General features: G+C 43.7%; 1 long non-coding RNA gene across 1 annotated transcript; it reads left to right on the plus strand.

Annotated features, from left to right (window-relative positions):
• LOC128835980 (uncharacterized) lies at positions 1-25,440 on the plus strand. The gene is made up of 3 exons (XR_008444720.1): positions 1-124; positions 13,968-14,052; positions 25,247-25,440. It is a non-coding gene; the product is annotated as an uncharacterized LOC128835980 (long non-coding RNA).
• Positions 25,441-27,134: the final 1,694 nt, after the last annotated feature.

The raw sequence follows: 27,134 nt of genomic DNA on the forward strand, positions 1-27,134 counted from the left end.
GGCAATGTAAAGCTCAAGCTGCAGCTTGCACCAGAAGGGATCCTGCCCTCTGTCTGAGGTGCCAGCATCCTGGAAGAGGAATCTGCCACATAGAAGGACCTACCAAAGCTGGTTTGTAAAGGAGGTGTGCTATTTTATTTTTTTACTGCACAAATTTATGGGGCAAACATTAAGCAGGAGTATGGTAGGCCAGATCCAAGGCCACCAAAGTCAGTCAAGAGCCTAACACTGACGTCAGTAGGGTTTAGATAGCAAAGGGGAAAGAAAAGTAATCTATGGCACAGAGCAAATAGCATATGAGTTTCTAATTACAGGTCAAAGTCAAAAGACAACTTCCTATGGTAATCTTGTACAACGTTATCATTATTATTAATTTGTATTACTGTAGCTAGAGACTTCGACTCGGATCAGGACTCCATTGTACTAGGAACTGTACAAATACTCATTGGGAGATCATCCCTTTTTCAAAAAGTTCACAATCTAAATAGAAAAGATAGACAAAGGATGGAAGGGGAAACAGAAGAGCATAGGTTAAGTGATTTGCCCAAGGTCACATGGTAGATCAGTAGCAAAGCAGGTCTCCCGACTTCCAGTCTGATGCCTCCTACCATTGGGCCATACTACCCTAGTTACACAGCCTAATTATGAAATCCTCACTAGATTTCTTATCTTTATTTAAAAAACACAAAGACAGTTTCTGATATCTACCAAAAATCATCTGAATATTCTAATTAACTGCTGGGATTGTTTTTAAATTAATTTTTCCTAAATAAGAAAGATCTGTGGGTTTTTGAACTGTAGGCCCAGACTTTGTTCTGCCGCGTTTTGATTTTCCATGCACGTGTGTCTTCCTTGAGGCCATTGCTGCATTTTTATATAGCATAGCACAAAATAGAATTTGGTTTAATATAGCACTTTACCTATTCAAGGTATCCCAAAGTGCTTTGCAATAGTGAATTACTAATTAGCAGTGCAATACCTTTGCAGGCAAATTTGGCACCTGATACATGCTCAGCAATCGATCACATACAACATTAGAACCTGTTGTATTGTGAGGGAATGTGGGCCAAACACTAGGTTTATCCCCCTGCTCTTTATTTTTAATAACCTGGGATATTTTATATCTGAACAACCACCAGGGTTGGGCTGTAAGGTTTAGTAATGATTTGAAAGACAAATTTTCAAATTATGTAGCAGTCCATTATTGCACTGTGTATGGTATAAACCACAGGCAGCCTGTGTCTCCCCTCATGCAAGGGTTTAGATTATATCCCCCAGCATTTCAATGTGAGATATAAAATGACCCCCCAAAAAGCATGATTATGCATAAGACTTACCTTTACATAGTACATTTCAGCCACAAACATCCCAAAATACTTTATAAAATGCTCAGTGCACTGAATGAGGCAGGAGTTCTGTGGAAAAAGTACTATGTGATCATGTAATTACTGTATCATAATGCATATGAACAAAGGGGCCTAAGGACGGTTGCACAGATAATAGGTCCCTGGTGTCTGGCACAAAGAACGATATGGAGATGGGATCCAGTGCTAGGGGTTTTATCTGTAGGTCATATTTAATATTTGAGTTTACATTTTCGTTGATATAATTGAACATATTGTGACATTCCATTCCATATTCCTTAAGAAAATATGCTTATGATATGAATATAACATAACTGAGATGTACTTTGTGATTTACTGAATATGATTATCCAATTGGTATGCCTGTATCATTTCTGTATCTGAAGTTAGGAATATTAACTATGGCCTTGGCTACACTTGCGGATTCACAGCGCTGCCTCTCCGAGGGGAATAGCTTGCAGCGCTGCAGGCGCTGATTACACTGGCGCTTTACAGCGCTGCACTCGCTGCGCTCAGGGGGGATGTTTTTTCACACCCCTGAGCGCAGCAAGTGCAGCGCTGTGAATTGCCAGTGTAGCCAAGGCCTAAATATCTGTATTAGGAATGTGTTACTTTGGGTGTCAACCCCAACCAGCCCTTCAGGTACAACAATGGAAAAGCCAGACAGGGCTAATGGGCCATTAGCAGAAACAATGGATTGTGAAAGAGCTTAGTCTTCTTGTGGACGCTGGAGACAGCCTATGAGCAACAGCTGCCACAGCCATGCAGAGACATGAGTCCGAGTCACCTGGTGCTGGATACTCCTCCTCCCCTTTCGGAATGCCAGTGGTTTTCCGCTAGAAGACAAAGGGTTCCCACCTTACACAAAAGCTATATAAGGCAGGGGAGTGACATCATCATGGTTCTCCTCTGCCTCCCCACCCACAGAGACACTAAAAAGACCTGGAAGCAAAAACTGAACTGAGGGAAGAAGGGTTGAACCCAAGCTGGAAGGGTGTCTAGCTTGTGAGTAATAATACCTGAGGTCTCATGAGGAAGACCAGTGCAGCAGCCTTTCAAGACTTTCTGTCATCTGCCTGCAACAATATCTAGGCTGAGAAATACTATTTGTAACCAATTTCTTTAGTGAAACTAGCTTAGTTTGTATGTTAGGTTTCATTTGCTTAGTAATCAGCTTTGTTCTGTTTGCTACCCCTTTTACCACTTAAAATCTGCCTTTTGTAGTTAATAAAATTTGTTTTGTTTATAATATAACCCAGTTTCTGTAATTTCTAACTGGGGGCGGGTGGGGTGGTGGAGGGGAGAAGTTGTGCATACCTTCCTCCACGTTAAGGGTGGAGGCAGATTTCATAATATACCTCTGGGCCTTCACTCCAAGGGAGGTGGACACTTGAGTGCTGGAGCAAGTCCCTTAAACTGAGTCTTCCCAAAGCTGATCTGCAGCTGGGTGTGGCCTTGCTTGTGTGTGTGTTAGAAGAAGCTGTAATATCCTGGCTCAGCAAGACAGGTTAAAGGGGGCCCATGCTGGCAGAACAGGTAGACTCAGTGGTATCTCAGCACATCAAGTGGCTTCCTAAGGGGCGTAACCCATCACACATATTTAATTGGAAAACATGGTTCTATTTTCTGAATAAGTTTCCTTGAAAAGATTATTTGTTTTAAACTGGCATTGAAGTCAGGATTTGTTGTAAATCACAGTGGAGAATGTGTATCATTCATGATTCATCATGCACAATTGAATTCTAAATTATTCCTTCCTTTATAATTTCACTTGCATGTTTCTATGGAAGCAAGAATCAATACACTCAGAAATAAAGGCATAGTACATTACTTTTATTGCATTTCTTTGGAAGATGTCATATATAACGACAGCTTTAGCTCCCAGCAGCATATAAAACTGCCCCAAATAAAACATGAATCAATCAAACTGGAAAAACAAATACATATTAGACCCATGACATACATCCAGATTCAGGATTGCACATTAGTGCTAGATTTGCTTTGGCTAAATCTTATTAAGGGCTCAGTCGTGCAAGGGGTTGAGTACTCTGGCCTCCTCCAGCAAAGCACTTAAACACATGCTTAACTTTAAGTTTGATAGTAGTCGCATTCATTTCCCACTTTGGGACATTAAGTAAATGGGGGTACTCACATGCTCAAATTTAAACGTGTGCTGAAGTGTTTTGCTCAGCACCCTGCAGGTTTGCGCTCAGAATAAAGTGATGAAGATTAAAAACATTTGGGGTTGAAGTCATTAAGTGCTACTGCATACCTGCAGTTCGTTTTAACCTAGCTAGCACAGTTCAAACTAGCACTGAATACATGGCTGTGCAGACTTCAGTGTGGGCTAACAATGTACCCTGGTGCTGTACAGCCCATACTGTCGCCTGTGCTGCCATGTCATCACTGCAACTTTGAGCCGTGCTAATCAGATTAAAGCTAGTGTGGTTACGCGAGCTGTAACCACACCTTCCATTGCAGTGTAGACATACCCTGAAAGGCGTCACCTGTCAGGACCAATTTTTCAAAGATATATTAAGGTCCATCATTTTGAAAATCCCACTAGGCACCTATCTTCACTTTTAGGTGCCTAAATACCTGTAAAAATCTGGCCCTCAGAGCATAACTAAGGAGTGAAGTTCTCCATACCAGTGCAGAGGTGTGTGTGTGTGATGGTTCTCTGGGCACTCAGGACTGCGAGTCAATTTATTACTCTGCAATGTGATGTTGACCCCACAATAGCCTGGAAAGCGTTAATGAGGCTGAGATGGGGCCAATTAACTGGATAGAAGGCCTAAGCAACCCCAATTGATGGAGCCCAGCTGAGAAGGAACAGGAGGGGCTGGTATAAAACCAGGAAGTTGGCAACACAAAATGGCTGCATGTTAACTAGAAACATGTTCTTAGAATGTGTTCTGGTGGCTGTGCATAAATCAAGCCAGCCCTAGATAAAGGAATATGGATTCCCCTGTCCGACTGGCAGGTAGAGGACAATTAAAGGACATTTATGTATGAGGTAAACAAAGCCATCAAGCTAATAAGCAGGAGAGGAAACAGCTTAGTAGAATCTGCACCCCCAGGAAGCTTTCCTGGCTCTTTGGGCAGAGACAGTGGACTTTGGGTAACATAAGGGGTGCAAAACATCATGAATTATCCATTACTTAAAAGACAAAGAGGCCAGATCTCTTGGAATGTGTGAAAGGCGGATCCTTCAGCCATTTGGGTTGAAGTATCTGGGTGAGAAATTGCCTGGGACCAGAACTGCAATCTGTTAACCTTTAGACCCTAGAAAACTGTGTATTTTTGTTTTGTTTGTAACCATACCTGTCTCTTTCTCTTGCTTAGTATCACTTAAATCTCTGCTCTTTATTAATAAACATATTCTCTTTTTATTTCAAAACCACCTCTGCGCTATGTATTAATGAGAGGTGTGAATCTTCAGCTCACCTAAGAGGCTGCTGTGTGCACTGTCTCTTTGGAGGCTGCAAATTTAATCATTTCTGAGAGTGTTACAGTGAGAGAGCCTGGGCACCACAGAGAGATGTGTCTGGGGAACTCAGAAACTGGGGTTCACTGATTGTTACCTGCAAGGCAAGGCTTACGCTGGCAGCATCTCAAGGAGTTTGCTGGTGAGGAAGAGCAAGTAATTATGGCAGGGAGCTGACACACAGCCTAACCTCCAGTAAAGCTCACTCTCTCTGAGGCAGAGAGATCACATTGGCTTACAGATCTGGGCTGCCCTGAACAGAATGTCACAGCATTCCCCTGGGCTAACCAACCCCGATACTGACTACTCACAGAAATTTCAGATACTCTGTACCCAAGGGCACAGTGTGCCCTAATTTACCAGCTTTATCGTAAACCACCACTCCTGTAATCCACACAGCACTTGTGAGCACTTATAATAAAATGAAAGGTTTACTTAAAAAATAAAGATTTCTCTAGAAATGGTGGAAACAAGGGGTTATAACGCAACAATCATAACATGCAAATGTGGGTGTAAACTTCTCAATAGTTACCTTTCCTATCTAATAAAGGAGATTCTTTTCCTTCCACCACCACCCCTCCCCACCCCAAAAGAGTTCAGTCTATTGCAAAGCAGGCTGGCTTTTCAAGAACCAGGATCTGAATGTTCATGAAAGACCCTCTCTGTCCCACCAGAGGTTTTCCTGTGTGAATGGCTCCAGAGTACCTTTCCCTATATTGTTATACTGCAGGCAGTCTTTCTGTTCACAGGCAGGGTGAATCCCTGCCTTATTGCAGAGTTTCTTTTCTACCTTTAAGTGGTTTGGATTGTCATTGTCTCTGATGGTTTTCCATTGACTGTGGTGAGGGTAGACCGTACCTTGCATTACCTTGCTGGCTGACTAGGGAGGGGTGATAACTCCCTCTTACTTTGAATGGGTCATCATCAAGCCATCTTACCTACCGTTGACTAATTTCTATTTCAAGTCTATAAAGCAAACTTTCAATATAAATAGATTACTCCTTAAATATTACCCCAACATACATCTCCCAATGACTGCGTCTTGACAAGTGATGAGCCTTCTGTACATAGCTTACATGTTACTCTTTATGGACAAATATCCTGTAAGATGTTTGGAGTAATGAGTTTTTCAGGTCTGAGGTCCGAGTTGATTGCAAAGAACAGGGGATCCTTTCCCCAAGACGTCCCTATCACAGGGCCCTCTTCAGAATCTAAGGTTGGATGAAGTTCGTAAGATGCTGTTATACCTGCTTTTTTCCCCTTGGCTTGCTCCTTCATTGTTCTTGGCCTATGATGTGTGGAGATGATGTAAAGAGATAGCTGTGTGCCATTAACTTGTTCATCTGAGGATTTTTTAGTTTTCTAACTGAGAAAGGAAACTTGTTAACTGACTTCCCAGTGGGAAATTGGCTGAAGTGTCTGTATACTACAGACTAGTGTAAAAGCCAACTACAGAGAAATAATTCAGCACTGAACATATGTTAAAAATTGATTTTTAATTTAGCCATAACTGGGGATTAACTATTATCACTGAAAATGAGTTCTAATGTCTTTAAAGATGGTGCAGGGACTTTAATCAGAGAATTTACTCGTGTAGAGTCTTAGGATTTGTCTACACTTGAAACACCACAGTGGCATTGCTGCAGCTGCGCCGCTGGAGCGCTTCACTGTAGACACTACCTATGCCAACAGAAGGGGCACTTTCCTTGGCATAGGTAATTCACCTCCCGAGAGGCAGTAGCTAGATCAATGGAAGAATCTGTTGGGGGTAGGTCAGTTTAGCTACATCATTTGGAGGAGGGGTGTGTGTGTGTGTATTTTTCACACCCTGAGTGATGTAGCTATGCCACTGTAAGTTCCTAGTGTAGACCAGCCCTTAGTAGCTCATGCAAAACCAACCTCCCCCCACCCCACAAAAAAACCAACAACTCATCTTAAACTCTTGCATATGTCCCTAAGTGCCCCTGGCAGTTGAACGAGGACTTGATTAAAAAAAACTCCTTTCCTTATGATTGTAGCTTCCTCTGTCTTGCAAAATAAGCAATGTAATAATCTCAAACTTCCTCTATTTTTATTTTCCATGGACTCAGTTAAACTTAGTTTCTAATTTTGTTCTTATAAACTGAAAGTACACAATGAAACTAAAATTGCATTGTATTAGATACAGGTGGTCTTAAAATAGAATATTAGTATCTTTCTTGAGTGGATTTATGTACAGTAGCTTATTTCCTGTAGGAACCTCTGCAGGTAGCAGTGCATTGACCTGTTACTGAATTGATTCAATAAACAGCTCAGGACTCCAACACTCAATGAGTCTCTGTTCAGTCCTTCTACAGTAGCACACTTTGACCCTTCACAAAGAGAACTGAGGCTGGCCACACAGTGGAAGGCAACACATTATGGGTGAGATTTTCAAATGAGCCTTCTGGAGTTAGATGTCCAAATCCTGCTGAAGTTCAAGGGGAGCTGGGTGCCTCTGTCTTCTTTAGGCTCCTGTGAAAATCCCAGAAACTATCCAGAATTTTTCTTGTTATGAAATCAAGTAAAAATACACAAATTGCTATCTGTGATTATGTGGCTTAGTCTCACCAGGTCATCTGGGAGGTTTTAGGCCCAGATCCACAAAGATCTTTAGGCACCTAGATCCAAGATTTTGGCTCCACTGTAATCCACAAAACCCCTATTTGGCTGCTGCCTAACCCTGTAGGTGCCTAAATTCACTCAGGGCCAGTGGTCCCTCTAATTTTTCCCACCCATGTGTGGAATGAATTTTGTTATGTGCACCAATATGGAAGTAATGTGTGACACATCACCTCCATATTGGTATACATAACAAAATTCATGTAGTGGGCGTGGGGCCAATGGGTTCGGACTGTGGGAGGGGGCTCAGGGCTGGGGCAGAGGGTTGGGGTGCAGGGTGTGAGGGCTCCGGCTGGGGGTGCAGGCTCTGGGGTAGAGCTGGGAATGAGGGGTTTGGGGTGCAGAAGGGTGCTCCGGGGCTACGGTGGGGAGAGAGGACTCTCCCCAGCTCTCTCTCCCCACAGCAGCACCTGGGCTGGGGGAGAGAGGTGCCTCTCCCTGCCACAGCATGTCCAGGGCTGGGACTGCAGAATAGGCTGGGTTTGGGCCGGAGGAGGGGCGCAGCAGCAGGTCCGGGCCATGGCAGAATTTGGGCCAGGAGAGGGCCGCCCCGGCCGTGGCAAGTCTGGGCCGCCCCGGCCATGGCAGGTCCAAGCCGCAGCAGAGTTGGGGCTGGGGGCAGGGCGCCCTGGCTACAGCAGGTACGGGCTGGGGCTGGGTTCGGGCCACCCCTCCCCAAGCCACGGCAGGTTGGGAGCCAGGCTAGGTAGAGAGGTGCCTCTCCTCTGGCCACATCAGGTCCCCAAGTGGGTTCCCTGAGCACCTGTGCGGCGCTAAATAGGCTGCTGCACGGCCGCACAGCTTACAGGGAACTTAGCTCAGGGCCTAAATTTTCATTCTAAAAGCTCCCTTTGTTTCTGCCACTGGGCATGTGTTCTGCTGCCCCACTCTAGGCATCTGGAGTCCCAGTGCAATCCACAAATGAGGGGAAGATAGATGGAGGAGTGCCTGTTTTGCTTGCAGGGCCTGATCTGGTAGATGTGCTCAGAGCTTACCTCCCAGATCAGGCCCTATTCAATAGCTGAGAGTGGTGCTGGTGCTAGTGCTCATTTTATACTCTTAGCCCATAGGTTAGAGTGCTAACCTAGGATGTGGAAGACCCACGTTCAATCTTCCCCTCAACTTGATGAGGAAAGCATAGTAGAATGCTAAACTCTATTATCCTGTTCAGCCACTAGGTGGCACTGTGTGTAAAATACCTTATTTAAATGAACCTCAGCCATACCTGGCAGAGCATTAAAGCAGTGGTTCTCTACCGGGGCTAGGTATGCCCCTGGGGGTATGCAGAGGTCTTCCAGTGGATATTCAACTGATCTAGATCAGTGTTTCTCAACCTGGGGGCTGCAGCCCCCAGGCGGGTCAAGCACAGGTTATGGGGGATCGCAAGTGCAGGGCTGGCATTAGGGGGTGGCAAGCAGGGCAATTGCCCAGGGTCCACCACAAAGCTAAGTTAAATGCTTCAGCACCGCTGCCTGGGGCTCAGGCTTCAGACCAGGCTCACAAGTGAAAACTAGGCTCAACTATCACACTGAAACTTAAATGCAATATTTATATTCCAAGTGACTTATTTTAGAAGTATATGGTAAAAAGGAGAAAGTCAGCAATTTTTCAGGGGGAGTGGGGCTCAGTGTGGTGGTGATCCAGGTGCAGCTGGTTGGGGCTTGGTAGGGTGAGGATCCAGGTGCGGGTGGCTCCTTGGGGTGGTGCAGGGGGAGTGGGGCTTGTCGGGGATTCTGGGTGTGTGAGGCAGTGAGGCTCAGCGGGAGGGTCTGGTTATGAGGGGGTCTGAATGCACAATGCGTGGGCAGATGGGGGAGCAACTCCCTTACAGAGATCTCTCCCCCTTAAGCTGAAGAGCGATGGGTGCAGGAAACGGGGGCAGGGGGGAGGAGTTTTCAGAGCTTCCTACAGTCAGGGGAGAAATCTGGGTGTGGGTCTGACACTGCCCCGGATGCCATGCAGGGAAAGAGGAAGTCCTGTCCTCCCCAGCCCAACTGGGACTAGCAGCTGAGCTCGGCGCAGGGTAGGAGTCACCAGCCAGGTCTTGCCCAGTCCTGCCCCTTGCCCCACAGTGATTTACCTCTCTGCCGGCTGCCCTGGGGCACGTGAAACATACTGCTGAGGAGGGTCTAATGGCCGCTCTTGTGGCTTCCCTTTGCTTCCCCGTCAGAAAGTCATTTTTCTGTGGGGAAGCAAAGAAATCTGTGGGGGACATACATTCTGTGCATGCTCAGTGGCACAGAATTCCCCCAGGAGTAAATACCTAAATCCTTTTGTGGGTTCCATCCTTAGTTACTGGAGAACAGGTCTGCCTGTTTTAGGGCTTGTCTAAACTGGAGCTTTGCAGTTTTAGCTGTCTTCTAGTGGCTACTGCACATGAGAGGATAAGAATCTACTAAAGCGACTAGTTGCAGGAGTTGCTCTTTTAGTTCAAGCCATAGAGGCTCATGCTGTTTAGCTTTGATAGTCCTAGGTTCAAACCAAGCAAGAGGAGACTACATTGGTAATTTTGTTGTAGTAAACCTGTATGACTTCCTAAAAAAGATAGGAAATCACAACAAATGCTCCCAAACTAGACTCACTTACATTTTTTTCTTCAAAAAATCAGAGCTGGAAGAACTGCTCAAAGTTTCCCCCTCCCTCCATTGAAATCTGAAATGGCATCCCTTCTAACATCCCAATGTAAGGTCTTAGTCAGTGGGCTCAAATTCAGGCAGCTGGGCAATATGTATTTGAGGGGATAGTCTCTTGAATAACTTTCTGTTATACCAAGGAACCCACCATAGTATATTCCCCGTGAAAGTGGGGGAGGCTTCCTCTGAAGACATACTTTCTATACCTCATAATATATGGCAAAAAAAAAATTGCAGCACTCATCAACCGGGTATCTCGGGCAAAGATTAGAACTCAGCATAATCCTAGCACTTATAATACTTGCAAATTTGCCCTAGTGGAAGTGTGATCAAGTAGAGGTGTTAAAAGTTGCCAACCATGCTCCATAGTGCTTAGCGGTCAAAAAGTCCAAATTGGTAGAGTATTAATCTATTGAGGTAATCTATCAACTCTGTGCCCATGATTACCAACTCTTACTGTAAGCAGTAAAATACCAGTTCTAAATGTATTCCTCTGCTCTTCTATGCATGCCAACAAAGAGAATGAAATATTAAAACAAAGGTAACACCTGACATCCTGCATGAACTTACTCATTATGTAGGTTGAAATGCGAAAGGTTTATAGTCTCTATTATATTTAAATATAATAAAAGTTAAACAGGCTTTTTGTTCAAGCTATTGTATGACCAATTGTTGTCCAGTGGTAGCTGTTTCTATTCTTAGCAGAATAACTGATTGAACCCTCTAAAGACTTTTAATAGGTCAACTCCAATATGTTTCTTATTGTTCGAGTTCCCAAATGCACATGATGTGTGATCAAGTTCAAAGAAGACATTGAGCAGAATATGTAGATCACGCAGCAAATATGGTATCTTATATATAGTGCCACAGGCAGGTGTGTGCATGCACACGAGCGAGAAAGGAAGAAAGGGAGTCAAGCCAAGGAAATCAAACTGATTCTCAGGCTTCTGTGGGAGGCGGATTTCATTGTAGTATTTTCCATGTCTGCTAATACCCAGGGCCTCATGGTTTTTGGTAAGGGCAGAATCCTCAGCCCAGTGCAAGGCTTGAATAATGGGACTGTGGTGTTTCAGGGAGAAGTCCCCTCCCCAGGCTGTGGCATGAGAACCAGGCTGCTCCCCGGCTGAGTTTGTAGTCTCAGAACAGCAATAGCCTCTATGGTTCCTGCTCCATGGATAGGTGGGGGGAAAGGGCCAGTGAATCACAGACTGGTAATTCCTCTGGCCTTGTCCTCATGAAAATCTACCTGCAAATAGGGCATAATAAGTTCCTGGACAGCATGACTCTGCAGATTGCTGAGGGAGGGGAAATGGACACCTTGAACATGGCACTGGCAACCTGTCCACTTTCCACAGTGGAACCACATCAGTTCTGTGAAGTCAAGGCCCTTCATAGCTGTGGGAGGCATGTAGGGCAAGATTTGCTCCTAGATACACATTCTAGATATGGTGGAGGAGGCAAGTGCTGAAGCAAGCTATTACACTGTGACTTACCTGGCACTAGCCCCTGCATGTATTTTTTGCACAGTGTGAACTCCGTGCCCTTTAGCTTGCTTAAGACACATCTTGAGTCAAAGCACAGAGGCATTTTAACAGCTTTCATTAGAGGACATTTATGTAATTATAAAGCATGGACACACCACTCATCAGTCACACCAGCAAAGGACACACATATTCTTAGCATCTCTTTCTTACTCAAAGGCTACATCTATCTACACTACATCTGGGACTATGCTTCCCAGCACAAGCAGACAGACACATGCTGTGCTCAAGCTAGGGCACTAAAAATAGCCCTGTCACTGGGGTAGCATGGACAGAAACTCAGGCTAGCTGCCCAAGTAGGTACCCAGGGGATCCAGGCAGGTTTGTACTCACGCAGCTGACCCCAGCTGCTGCCCATGCTAGCCCTGGCTATGCTGTTACTGTTAGCTCAGTAGATACTGTTGTCTTAACTTAGATGGCATATATGCACCAACGGTGTTAATGTAACCCAGTCACTGTCCAACATTAAATAGTGTTAAACAAGCTCCGGGGTTTGATATGCAGAGATGTCAGCCTGCCTAGAACCACGGCAAACATACCGCTTAAAATGCTTTTAATCCTTTCTTAAAGCTACAGAGAAGAAGGAAAAACACTGAAAGCATTTGAAATGTAAAGTATTAAGTAAGACTTTCACTTTAACGTTTCTTGTTCCCTTTCCCTTTAGCTGGGAAGAGTTTTTAGAAAGAACATTTTTCTTCTTTGACAGCCTCAAAGGTATCAAAGATGGTGGTACTTGTCCTTTTTGGTAACAGAAATTGAGATGAGCTGGAGCTGCTTCTGTTGTTGCTGTGAAAGTTTAATCCTGTTTCATGTTAGGTAGTGGTTGGGCTTCAGATGGAGCTGATAGGGAGTGCAATAGAGAACTGGAGGATAATGGAACAGTTCCTATTTCCTAGGATACTATTTCATTTACAGCCTTTATTCTGCTGCCTGATTGTGCTAGAGGAGAGTAAAGAAAATCTTCTGACTTGTATTTGGTCCTGAGTTCAGACTCATTTGGACATTTCTCTAGCCCTCCAAGGTACTGCCATTGCCTTCAAAGTTATTACATAGCACCCTCCAGAAATCTCTCTGCCACCTTCTACTTCATTTGCTGGCCAGCTTTGATCCTTCTCTGCTAGTCCATGTTTTCTTTGTTGTTCTCCCCTGCTCTCTTCAGCTACTCCACTGGCTGATATGTATAGTTGGCAGAATTTAATTTGTATTTGTGAATGAACTGGGGAGGCTGACAGACTGTGGGAGGCTGGCTTGGGTAAAGTTGGTTGGGAGGAGTAAACTGTGAGACCTATGCTATTTTAACCGATAGGTATTGCCCTTATCTGAGCACCCTGCTTTATTTTATTGATGCGTTTGATGTAAATCGTGTCATGTGCCCAAGTAAGAAAGACAGTCACTAGATACAAATAAATACATAGCCAAGCATCCAGGGATAGCACACTGTAGGCATGCCAAAATTCCCCCAACTCTGTTTCCTGGGTCCTTTCTGTCCCTACCGCTTACCTAGTCAACTTCCCAGCTGTGCTGTAAGCTCAGCGGCACGACCTGTTCTATTCAACAGCAGCTGCTGCTTCTCTTGCTCCTAGGATGCAGCTGCGTCACAGTAGTGCATCTGGTGAAGATGTGCTATGCCAACAGGAGAGCGCTTTCCTATGGGCATAATTACTCCATCAAATGGAGAAGTGTCAGCTATATCAGCGGGAGAGCGTCTCCTGCCAACATAGTGCCGGCGTGAACCGCCCAAAACTTGAGTCACTCAGGTGTGGGGGCTTCACACCCCAAGTGATATAAGTTAGATTGCCCTGCAGCCTGGCTCTCTGCAAGAGCAGAAGGAAGCAGACTGCCTCTGGTTGCTTTTAAGAACTTGCACTCATCAGAGATCAGCCTGACTTTATACCACATGGAGCTTTCTGCCTTATGCTGGGAGGACCTTTGGGAAACTTGGAGTCCATGTGTACAAAAGCCCCAGGTCAGCTAGGGCACACTGGCAGGTTCCCTCCCCCTTGCACGAGGAGAGATATGGGACTACCAAAAAAAGAGAGAGAGGCGAAGGAAACAAATGTAGAGACAGATAAAAAGAGGGGAAAAGGAAGCAGGGAGGGGAGAGAAAGAAACGAGAATAAAAAATGGAAAGGAAAAGCAAAGCACAACAAAAAAGTGCCCACTAAAGGTAAATTGTACTTACGTTTTCACCCCTGTTCTTTGCAACCTGAGTTAGGGGCAGCTCTCAGCATGTGATCTATTAGAGTTGTGGTCTGTAACATTCAGTAGCACTTAAACATTGCTGACCTCTTTTGTTTTCCAGGAGAGGGGGCACTGAACAACTCTTCACCAGGGGCACCACTGTCCCTAATGTCTGGCCTGAACTGTGATGCAGCTACGTATGCAAGGTAGGGGAGTGGGCAAAAGTGGAAGAAAAAATGTTGTGAGAAGCTTGGGTTGCAAATGGTCCGTGTTTTGGTTCAGGTTATTCCATGCCCCTGGAGGTTTGCTTTTGCCATCATCTGTTTGGACAATAGGGTTGGACAATAGTCCAAACATATGTGCAGGCGCGGTTGTGTTTATGTTTTTGTTTTACTTTGGAACTTGAGAAAATGACACATTGCTCTAAATTGTTTGCCTGAGCAGGACTGGGATTCCCTCCTCACCAAGTTAAACAGAAGCCTGTGAGGAAGCAGGGGCTGAGCTGGATTCCTCAAGGGAAGAGGATGTGGGGGTTTCTTGTAGGTTCAAGTTTTGTATAATGTGCACTTCCAAAAGCACTTACAAGGGTTGATCCACTGAGATCCCCTGTGAAAGGAGCCTGAAGGACTTGCTCAGACCCAGCAGTGAGGAACACGCTGAATATTATCGGGATGTTAGACTCAGGTCACAACCCAGGATGGAGGTGAGGGGCAAGAGGGAGGACACGTGGCAAAGTTGGCTGAGGAACTTGCCCTTCATTGTAAATGAGACTCTGATTTGAAATGAAAATGTGAAGCACATCGCCAGAGAACTGCTGCTTCGTTATGGAATATGGAGAAGAGGAATATTCTGCTCTACCAAGTCTCAGGTTTTGGCTGTCACACAATGTCTAAGACCCTGTCAGAGGAGATTACTTATGTCATATGGTAATCAGCACTAGCATCCTAATAGATTAAAAATGTATTTTTTTTGATGAGCGTGACTTGCACTGAAATAACTCAGGGTAGAACATTCTCAAGGCATTTGCTTTACTCCCTCACAGCATGTTCTTTCAGGGGCAAAACTGGCCTGCACTTCCCCCTCCCTCACAATGCAAAAAAGGTTCTTTAAGGGAGAGAACTGGCAAACTGGAGCAGTTTGTCAAGATGGAAATCTGCCAGTCTAGGAGTGTTTTTTCTTCGAAACTGACCTCTCCAGAAGAGTGTGGATCAGATAACAGGCTCAGTAATTACAGAACCCTAATTCATTCACTGAGCACCATCCCTCCTGTGCAGTGAATAAGTCCGGGGTCCTGTGGGAAACAATTGGATATGATCAAGTAATCAAAGACTAGCATAAGGCATAGGCACAGGGGAGCCAAACTAAGGTTTCATGGGCAACCTTAATTCTGGCATTTCTTAACTTTTCAGTACTTTTCCCTGCAGTCTTTACATTCCTTTAACCTAGTTCTTTTGCATGTGGTTTCAAAGGCTTTTAAAATCAACGTGAAAAATGAAATTCCATTATGTGGAACCGCGCAGGCACCAGTACGGTTCCATTCCAGAGCAGCAATGATAGAAACATTAGATGCACAGCACAGACCTCTGCTACTTGAGCCACCAGAGTAACTAATAATAGCAATATGGTGTCATTCTGAGTCAGCCACTAGAGGGAGATGAGGCAAACATACTGCCAGTGGGTTTCACAGCTATTTGCTATCAGCAAAGGAATGGTAAGACTCAGGAATCCTGGGTATTGTCCAGGGTCTGAAAGGGGGGCCATAGGTTACCCTTCTTCCCCTCACTCCCTCTAGCCTATCTTGTTCCCAGTGTCCCTCCCCATCCCTCACCCCCCAGCTCCTTGTTCCACTCCCACTTGCCAGCCCCTTACCATCACCCATCAGCTTCACATCCTAATTCCCTAGCCCCATCCCAGCTCCTCAACCCCACTTCTTGTCCCCTTCACCAAGCTGCTTGTCCCAGTCTCCACTGAAACATTCCCAGTTCTTTGGCCCCATCTCTCTCCAGGCCCAGCTCCACTCTTCTGCATTCCAGCCAGGCTCCTTCCTCCTCCTCACTGCCTGGGCACTAGCAAGGGGAGCATTGAGACAGTCTCCCTGCTTCCTGTGCATAGTGGCCCTGGTTTCCAGGAGAACAAATGGCAAGGGAAAGTCCTGGTCAGCCTGTGGAGCCCCCAGAGGAAGCGAGCTCAGTGCAGACAAAATCTTTAGAAAATTTAGCTGCCTAACTCCAACAGGTCTGTACTGAGTATATGCTAATAGATTTCCAGAGACTCATAACTTGAGCAAACGTCTTTGATTTTCATGGGGATGGCAAAAGACACACCCCTGATATTAGGGTGACCCCCTGCCAATTTCAAGTACCTGCTCCAAAGCATGGAGGCTCTAACGATTCTCAATGAAATGGCTGTAAGATTTTTTTTTTGTTTGTTAACTTGAGCAAAATATTTTTCCTTAACCTTATTCTGAGAAATGGTTGAACTGTATTTGCTGAAACTTTCCAAAGAAGTTCAGCCCGCGGCAGATAACTGGCATGGAAAACTTCAACCCAACAAGTTAGTTTGGCAAAGTTATAAGCAACTGAAAATAAGGTCTTTATAATGGAAAGTGTTGGGCAATCTTAATTGGGCATCACTCCCTAGCACTAGCTGCACCCTTCCTATCTGTTCAGGCATTTGACTCAAGCTCTGTGTCTGATAACTCTTCTTCAACTCTGAAACTCAGCCCTAGCACATTAAGGTTGCAGTGTCAAAGTTCAAATACAGACTTGCTGCTTTAATCCTGTTTCATGTGAATATAATTGTAGGTGTGTGATGTTATTGACATGAACTGTGACCATATAGATCATTGTTGCAACCAAGGTCCTATAGTTGTACCAAATCTTGTACAAAGGAGGACAAGTAAGGTGTCTATGAAAAGGTTGTAATTTGCTGGTTATAATTATGCTGTCTGTATGTATGTGTCATTTTTGTATGTGAAGTTATAAATATGTTATAAACATCTCAATGTGTTTGTAGCATTAGTGAAGCATTTGGTCAGCTTCTTGAGAAAGAATTCTTCAGATTAAGTGCCCAATCAAGAAACACTTAACTGACAATGGATCTTGGGAGACTCCAATCCACATATGAAGAGCCTTTCCGGAAACATTCAAGGTAGCATGTGAGCAATGGCTGCCACCTGCAAACTGAGTCATGCATGGACATGTGACTTGTCCATGTGACTCCAAACTCCATCTTGCTGCTGTGATTTTCCACAGTAATAACAAAGAGGTCCTTCCATATGGCAGAGGATATAAAAGGCCCTGGAAGCCCCTCCATTTTGTCTTCAATCCTGCTTCTGACCTCTGGAGGAACTGTGCTTGAAACTGAAGCTCTGAACAAAGGACTGAATGACCCATCCAAGCTGGGATGTACACCAGAGACTTGATTGGTTTAAATCAGCAGTAATCCAAACAAGCCTGAACTAAGGACTTTGCAATTGTTGTATGTATTTGATTCCATTTAACCAATTTTAACTCTCATCTATATTTCTTTCTTTTTATGAATAAACCTTTAGATTTTAGATTCTAAAGGATTGGCAACAATGTGATTTGTGGGTAAGATCTGACTGGTATATTGACCTGGGTCTGGGGCTTGGTCCTTTGGGATCAGAAGAACCCTTTTTGTTCTACTGGGGTATTGGTTTTCATAACCATTCATCCCCATAAGGAGTGGTGCTGGTAGTGATACAGGGAAACTGCAGTGTCTGACGGAACCTGCAGTGTCTGAGGGAACTGCTTGTATGACTTCGGGTTAGCCAGTGGGGTAAAACCAAAGTCCTCTCTGTTTGGCTGGCTTGGTGAGCCTTAGTAAAAGACCCCCAGCCTTGGGCTGTGACTGCCCTGCTCTAAGCAATTTGTCCTGAATTGATACTCTCAGTAGTGTCCCACCAAAGGCCGCTTTGTTACAAGGTGTTATGTATAATGTGGCCTTAGACTACAGTATGGAGGATTTTAGATGAATGCAAGTGTGTACCAACTGAAGGAAAACGAGGCATGATATAGGTCAAACAATTACTCTTGCATGTAGTTCCACTGATTGCAGGACAGGGGCTATAACTTTTTTTTTTTAACGAAGGAAAAGTTAGTAGTTATTTTAGCAATATAAAGTGAATGCTGATAGGTTATATTTATGGATTTAACATTTCCTTTAGGAAGATGGGGTTATTTTTTAAATTGTTAGTGGACTTGCTTTATTAGCTGAAATTTCCTTCTTGTTGGCTTCTTGATTTCTTCTTGGCTTCAGGTGAAATTAGGAAGTGGGTAATTTGTCATTACTCACTACTATATTATACCTCTGACTAGAAGGAATCCTGGAACCACCTTTATCCTACAGCTTATCTTTATAATCCTCTAGATAATGCATAGGGCTGGAAGTCAGAAGATCTGTGCCCTATTTCCAGCTCTGCACAGACTTCATGTGTGACCTGGAACACATTATTCAACTTTTCTGTCCCTCTGTTTCCCCATCTATAAAATGGAAATGATACTTTACCACTTACCTCCCACACAGGTGTACTGTACATTCATTAATATCTCTACAGTGTCTTGAGACCCTCCTATGGAATGTGACATAATTTTCAATTGAACAGATTTATCACTTTAATAAACATATGTCAAATTCTCATGTAAGTGCAGAATACTATTGTACAAACAATGCAGTTGAAATTAACAAGCTAAAGTTTATGCTAGCTAAAGAATGAAAAACTTAGAGGTGTTATTCCTTTCTTATTTATACCAACAAATTTCCATTGGCTTTGTTTTTGTTTAGATTTTAGTTTGTTCAGATTATTGGAAGTGTTTACTTCATCCTAATATATAGGGACGAAATTCTTTGGTACTGTAAATTGATGCTGCTCCATGGATTTCAATGGAACTGCATCATTTTACACCAGCAAAGACTTTGGCCTAGGATATAGGTCTTGGAACACCTGCCATAAGTTTTCATTGTGCCCAAAAGAGTGAGGTGCAGGAGAGAGAAAGAAGTAAGTTATTTGTATTCTCTTCTTTTACTGTCTTGACATCTTGGGAAAAGAAAATAAAGCTGCCCCAGGTAACTGTAATTTACTATGTCCATTACTTACTCTGCAACTCATCATACCATAGGTTTCACTAAGCTTGGCAGCATTACAGGGTTATATTTTCACACCCAGCTGCTTAATGGCATGTCACCTAGGTAATAGTGGCCAAGGATTCACACTCTCAAGCTTCCATTCTCCATTATTTATTCAGATGGTCTTCCTGTCTGGAGATCAGGGTTCAGTGTCTGAATCTCACCTAGAAATGCTGCCCCTCCCAGTCTCAGGCTCTAACTTTGTCTAACAGGTTATAGGATATCTTCCAATATTCTGACACCTTTCATTGTAGCGTCCCTTCTTCTAGCACCCTACAAAACTAACTTTTGATTAAGTTGCATATGCAACTCCAGACTTTGAGCTGGATTCACTAGTACGTGGAGGCTCCTTTGCAGTGCTTCAACAAATAACTTGGAGAACTGGGCTATAGACAACAAAACGAAATCAACAAAGACAAATGTAAGATGCTACACTTAGGAAAGAAAAACCAAATGGACAAATACAAAATGGAGGGTAATTGGCTTGGCAGCAGCACTTCTGACAAGGATGTGGGAGTTGTGGTGGATCACAACCTCAACATGAGTCAGCAATGCAATGCTGTTGCAAAAAAAAGCAAATGCAATTTTAGGTTGCATTAAAAGAGTCATAGCATGCAAGTCACAGGAGGTGATAGTATCGCTCTGCTGGGTTCTGGTTAGGCCTCAGCTGACTACTTTGTCCAGAATTCATCATATATAATTATGATGCATTTTGTACAAGATGGGTCATGTGAGGTGTCATTGGAAAAGTTATGATTTGCTGAATATAATTATCCTATTTGTGTGCATGTATCATTTTTGTATCTGAAGTTATGAATATAGACTATGTATCTGTATTTCAAATGTACTTACTCGTGGTAACACCCACAACTAGCCTTTCAGGTACAACAGTGAAGAAGTTAGACAGTGCTAATGGCTTAGCAACAAAGGCAATGGACCATGGAAGAGCTTAGCCTTCATGTGAACGTTTCAGCCAGCCTATGAGTAATGGCTGCTATGACTCAGCAAGGCAAGCAGGGGCATGTGACCGGACCACATGACACTCCATTTGGGTATCTGTATTTTTCCAGAAACTGGGCTGGGAGCTTAGCTTGGAGCAAAGGGTTCCCGCCATATGGAAATACTATATAAAGTGGAGAGTTGCATCATCTTGGGGCCTCACTCCTCACACAAGAGAACTCCTGGAAACACCTGAGGAACAAAGACTAAGCTGGTCCCAGGCTAATGGGATTTCTAGCTTGTATATGGAAACTTGGTGGGCTGTTTGTATCATCAGTCAGGGTGAGAAATAGATAGGATTTGAATTAGCAATCTAGTATGTTAGGCTTAGTTTGCATTTTTGTTTATTTGCTCAGTAATCTGGTTTGATCTATTTCTAATCACTTAAAATCAATCTTTCTATAGTTAATAAACTTGTTTTATGTTTTATCTTAATCAGTGTATTTTGAGTGAAGTGTCTGGGAAAATCTCCACTCTATAAACAAAGGCTGTTGCATATATTTCCCACATCAAGGGGAAAGTGAACTGTATTAATGAGCTTGCACTGTACAAACCCCTGTGCAGTACAAGATGGTATAATACTGGGTTTATACTCCATCAAGGGTGCAAGGCTGGGGAGCTGAGAAATTGGCTGTTGTCTTCTGTCTGCCCTTGTGTGGCTTAGGTAAAGCACTCAGGTAGCTCAGTTGGGTGTGTGTGGTGCCACCTGCTGTCACGTTGGGTGATAACATGTCTGAATCACCAGAGAACAGTGTGAGAGAGACCAACCCAACTGTATGGTTACGGGGCAAAGCGGTTCCCCTGGCTCCCAGACTGAACCACAGGGGTGACAACCCCTCACACCTGGGTACTGTTAAGGTTACTTTGTAATGCTAGAGTGGCACAAAATGACCTTAAAGATGCTCTGAAAGGGCAGCTGATGCTTAGCCCAGTGCAGCTGAACCCAGGGCCAGCCCATTTACTGCTGGGCTGTTCTGGAGCAGTGAGTGGGTATGATAGAAACCAGGGAAGATGGGGACAGAGATCAACACTAACAGTAAAAAGTTCCTATGGGGAATATGCTAGCTGGCATAAACTAGAGCAGCCCTGTAGGTGCTCTAACTTGTGGCAAGGGTCAGGTCTCCTCCTAGCTGGTTCAGGATCAGGGGAGACATGAAGGTGGCTTATAACCCCCTCTGCTTCACTCCTTCTGCCTGCATTAAGACTGAGCTCTACTCGTTTACTTTAAAAACATACAGTACATATACAAAAACTACTACCTTTGCAAAGTCAGCTGCAGATTTTGCAATTAATACAGAAGAGCTTCCACTAAACTGATTACTTAATATGGGAGCTTGCTTTATTTCTGTTATAATACAGAATGGCTTGTGCAATTGTGTATTTGTAATTTGAGGAGACCTGCATTCGACACTTGCAATATAATCTCTTGATGGGTCTTTAAATCAGAAAAAAATGAAACACAGATGGCTGTATAGTCTGTCTGTCTGGGTTGCACAACCCGGTAACATTTCATCGAGGATCCATATGCATGACTGTGAGACACTCTTGGAGCCCAAAAGCAGTGCTGAAATGTCGTGCTTGTTCTCCATTAGGGAAAGATGCCCTATTTGCTGCTCTTGAAACACAATCCTGGGACGATTAGTAGAGCAGGATTAATAGTAGCCAGGAGAAAATCATGTTGATGGTACACTGCAACAGGAGTAATGCAAAGCAAACACTCCAGTGCTCTTTCCACTGGACCAGACTGATGGAGTAATGCCAGATTTATACTGGTATTTAGTTCAGTCCAGGTCTCAGTGGACAGGTGTCTACATCACAAAAATCATAGCTAATTTGTCACCCTTGTTTTCAGTAGTGGAAGAAAAACCAAGGAGTGAATGAGCATTTGAAACACCATTGCTCTTATTCACAGAAGTCTCTCTAGGTCAGAGAAGAAAGATACCAGCAGGGCAGAGTGGAGAATCTTGCACTGCTTTTTCCATTGCCCTATCTGTTCTGTGGGGAAGAAGTTCACCCAGATGCTATTAGCCAGGACGGGTAAGGAATGGTGTCCCTAGCCTCTGTCTGTCAGAGGGTGGAGATTGATGGTAGGAGAGAGATCATTTGATCATTGCCTGTTAGGTTCACTCCCTCTTGGGCACCTGGAATTGGCCACTGTCGGTAGACAGGATACTGGGCTAGATGGACCTTTGGTCTGACCCGGTATGGCCTTTCTTATGTTCTTATGATAACGTTTAAGTCCAAAGTACTTCATAGACCTTATGTTCACCCTGTACAGAGGGCCAATACAGTATGCCCTAGATGACTATAGTATGAACTCTCTAGGGTTCTCAGTCCTTCACAAGCACTAAATTCATTTGCAGCCATGTTCTGACACCCTTACATATCCTCATGTCAATGGGACTGCTTGGAGAGTAAGCTGCCACTGACCAGGAGTGACAGGCCAGAGGACTCTTTTAAATAATCAAAGCAGAATGAGAAGATCCAGAGTCTTTCCAGCATTGGTCGGAAATATCTGGAAATCCCCAATAGAGAATGTGATATTTCTAGGTCTACCGTGTGTGGAACAGATTTAGCCAACTGCTATTTCTCAACATTTGGGAAGGAATGATCAGTTGATTAAGCTGATGGGGAAATTCAGAGTCCCAACATTCCAGAGGTGAGAGGGGAGGCATCGGAAAGTCCTTGCATGTGGTGCGGTGTTGAAGGGCGTTCTTTACTCTACTGACCGTTGTGAGAAATTAAAGATACATTAGGCAGAAGTGGCATGCTGCAAAATAAAGGCCCTAAATAAATGAATCTGGAGGTTAACAAATAAGGCAGAGAGAACAGTTTTTGGCTCAGGTGACTGTAGTACCCTTTCCCATCACCACTGCAGAGCTGGCAGCTGCACTGGACCAGCTTATGTAGGGCTCAGCAGACAGTTGGTGCTGTAAGCTTACCAAGATGTGACCACCTCACCCATTCCCACGGAGATGAACTTGGAAGAGTTTTTGACTAAGCAGCGATAACTTGAATCTAACCTTTATTATGAGAGATTTGGGGATGGAAGGTAAGGTAAGGTGGCTAAACTGACCAATTAACCATTGAGGAATTAAACCTGGGAGCATCTGATACCTACGAGCCAGGAACAGATCTGGACCTATTTGAAAGCAAGTATCTTATCTTCATAGTATTCTGAGCAAGAGAACTATTCGTTTACTTGCAGGAGAACGACACACATTTTATACTTTTCATCCACCGCCAAGCAAAATGTAATGGGGAGAAATAAAGCCCTTTCAAGTTCCTGTGAGGGTGGAGGTACTCTCTGTCCTGAGAGGAATATTATATCTGTTTAATAACTGGTCCTTCCCTGATTAGCTATTAGTGTTTCCAAAGTGGATCTGTTTGAGTCCAATTACAGTGTCTCTCAGCTTTTCCCCTTTTCTGAGCCTGTTTCATCAAAGGGGTCAGAATTTATCTTGCTCTTCTTTGCATCCTTCAGGGTTCTCTAAGAGCAGGATTAGGAGTTGAGCAAAATGATTCTATACCTTCTGTCTATAGGGAATGGTTTGATACCTCTGTAAAAAAAAAAAAAAAAAAAAAAAAAAGGGGGGGGGGGGGGGGCAAAAGGTCTCAGAACTATTCTCTAAAGCCATTCAATTCAAAATCCTCCACAGGCTACACAGTAGTAGAGCCGTCCTTTGGGAGCATGTGGATGGAGGCAGGAGAGGAATTCAAGGTCTCACTAGTTCATGTGGTTTGCTGATACACAAAGTTCATCCCTTTTAATCAAACATAGTTATTAGAACAAATTTGGTTCTTGCCTCCAATCCACCATTTATTCTGAGAAAACACCATGAACCTGTCTAGCCTGAGTCCCTATGAGCAGTTATTGCTCCAGAGTGTCATCAAAGCTGCCAAAAGCTGATCTAAAGTGACAGAACTAGTTCAAATGAAAGAACAACCCACCTGAACTGTCCCTGCTTCCTGGAGAGAAGCTGACCCATTTACGTGGTTCAGAAGACATCAGATAACATCCTGTGCAAGTCCTTGTTCCTTTTGCTGCTAGAGTTGTGCGGTTTAACAGCCTCAGAGCCCTGAGCATACATTTTTCACTTTTGATAAAAAGACCAGTATAGCGCTTGTTCTTCCTTCAGTCTGGGGATGATCTACTATGTCTTTCCTGTAGCTATTTATATACTGTGACATGCTGCAGAACTAACAAATGACATCCTAAGAGTAAGGCTGGAACACATTGTATGAATGCACTGTTACACAAAAAATGGTATTCCCATGCTATTACATGCCAATTCTTCTGAGTCAGAAGAGGGCCTGAAATCTATTGCTTTCTGTTTTCCAGTGCTGACCACTTCATTGATTTCACAGATCTGGGGTCTCTGTGGGATCTCTATGCGACTGTCGAGAAACAAAAATTATGCGAAATATTCCTGAAACACAGTGGATGTTCAGTGCTTTGTATTCTGGTGAAACTGATCAGGACCTTTCAGTTGATGTTAGAAATCTGTAGAATTTTTGGTTTAAGTTTTATGTGTGTAGTGGAAGCAGAAACAGAAGAACTGTGGAATAAATCACATTGATATCACATTCTTTCATAGTTTAATATTCCAGCATTTCTCAAGTCCTCTGCTGTTTACACAGCAAACAGAAGACACTTTAAAAGCCCTTTACCCTAAAAAAGAAAAGTGTATGTATCAATCACCATATGCTCCTTGTGGGCCAGATTCTCATGTCTTGCTGAGTTGTTCTGGGCATGAGGCCAGAGATAGGACAAAGATGGCTTTAGGCCACCTTCACATGGGGCCAGCTGGGGCTGGTCCATTCCCTAGCATAAGAGCAACTTTGCGGCATCTCTAACTTACAATCATCTACCCAGGGTCCTAATGGGCTATTTTGATAGCAAGTGGTCATGGTGTAGTAGGGACACCCTAGCCAAACCTCCTTTTTTTCCATGCCTAGACCCTATGCTGGGCATAAGAGCATCCTGAAAACCTACAAACATTCGCATTTCCAGTGACCGGTAATGAAGGAATCGAAATAGCAGGGACATAAGTAAAATGGAAAGGATTTAAATCAAATACAATTGGTGTCAGTCAAAGTGATTATTCTTAGTGGCTGCCCTTTTCTCTTATATAAATGTTCTAAGAATGTAAATCTGTAATTACTCAGAAAATGGTATATTTATCAGTTTGATATAGGTTTTTTAAAATAAAAAAATGTCTAATAACCCTTTTTTTTTTTTTTTTTTTACAGATCAGCTGATTTTTAACACACCAGTCAGAATGCATACTTTAAATTGTGGTACACTATGCAACTCTTGCTTCACCACCACCATGTACCTCTGTCAAATAGAACAAGAGCAGCTGCATCATAAATCATTTGGTACAACATTAGTAAAGTCTTTGTATCAGGCCACAGTTACAGAATAAATGTTTCCCCCTTTGAAAATAGATTTCTTGCCTTGGCTTTGATGTTCAGTTTGATAAATGATTCGACTTTGCCTTAGGATTTCTGTGGTAGTGGGAAACAATTATTCCACAACAACATTTAATTTCATTGATATTATCTATTAATTTAATTGTATTTGAGGCTCGTGACAATCCTGAATTTGGAGGGGGGAGGGCAGGGGCAGCTCTATGGTTTTTGCCGCCCCAAGCACAGCAGTCAGGCGGCTTTCGGCGGCAAGCCTGTGGGCTGGCCACACGGATTCGGTGGCATGCCTGCAGGAGGTCCGCCGGTGCCACGCCTTCAGCATCCCCACCGCCGAATTACTGCCGAAGCCGTGGGACCGGCGGACCTCCCGCAGGCATGCCGCTGATGGCAGCCTGACGGCCGCCCTCACAACAACTGGCAGGCTGCCCCCCGCGGCTTGCCGCCCCAGGCAGGTGCTTGCTGTGCTGGTGCCTGGAGCCACCCCTGCGGGAGGGGAAGATGCTAAATTAACCTGTTACACATCAGGCTCACAATACCAGCAGCTCATTAACCTTAGGAAACACATTTCTACCTAAAGTAATATTTTTGCTCTTTGCTATTCTTCAATATTATTTTGATCATCTCAAGCGCTACTGGTAATGGGGAATGGGGCACCACAAGCAAATATACTGGGGAGTGTGCTAATGCAAATAAAAACACATTCCATGCTGGCATGCTTCCTGTGCACAGGAAGGCCCTGTGACCTTGTAGATAGGTAAATCAGGGGACAAAGGTACAAGCCAAAATTTCAAACAAGGCCTCTGAATCTTAGGGTATATTGGGCCAGATTTTCAGAGGTGTGACCACCTGCAGCTCCCAATGACTTCATTTGGAATGATGCGTGCTCAGCACTTTGGAAAATTAGGCACTAGGTATTTTAAGTTGGGAGCCCAAAGTCACAGGCCACTTTTGAGAGTTTTGGCTTAAATTGCTTAGAATCACACAGTAAGTCAGTGGCAGAACAGTAACAGAAGGCAAGTGTCCTGATCAGCAATCCAATGCCCTATACATTATTATACCAGTCTGCCTACTAGTTTCCTATCTTCCACAGGCTACCTCCCGAGCTCTTTGCTTATCTTTTGCTGCTGAGGTGAATGATTCTGTGCAGGCAGCATCTTGCTTTGCGTGTGAAATGTCCAACGTGCCCTCAGTCACAGAGTTTTTAATAGTGCTAATGAGATTAATGCCCAGAATTTACTTATTAATATTTAATGCTGAATTCTACTAGGGTGACCAGACAGCAAGTGTGAAAAATCGGGACGGGGGTGGGGGGTAACAGGAGCCTATATAAGAAAAAGCCCCAAATATCGGGACTGTCCCTATAAAACACTGGTCTACAATTTTTGAGAAGTCGTCTGCTTCAGAGATAAAATGTGCTATTTATTATGTATTTTGATGTGCTGAATTCAAATATGACAATTAAAACAACTGATTGGCTACTGTTTCTAAGATATTTAAGTTTTTACATTTTATGTCTATGTATATTGTGTAGATAGTAGAGTTTTAATCATAAATTGTAAACCTAGGTCTTTTCATGTGTTTATGGTTGCTTTACATGATAATATTTCACCTGTCCTGTTTATGTAACACTTTAAAAATCAGCAGAAGGGTTATATAAATAAAATTTATTATGAAACAAAAGGCAAAAAACTATTATGTACATAGTTTA

Source organism: Malaclemys terrapin, chromosome 1, assembly GCF_027887155.1.
Source record: "Malaclemys terrapin pileata isolate rMalTer1 chromosome 1, rMalTer1.hap1, whole genome shotgun sequence".
Lineage (NCBI taxonomy): Eukaryota > Metazoa > Chordata > Testudines > Emydidae > Malaclemys > Malaclemys terrapin.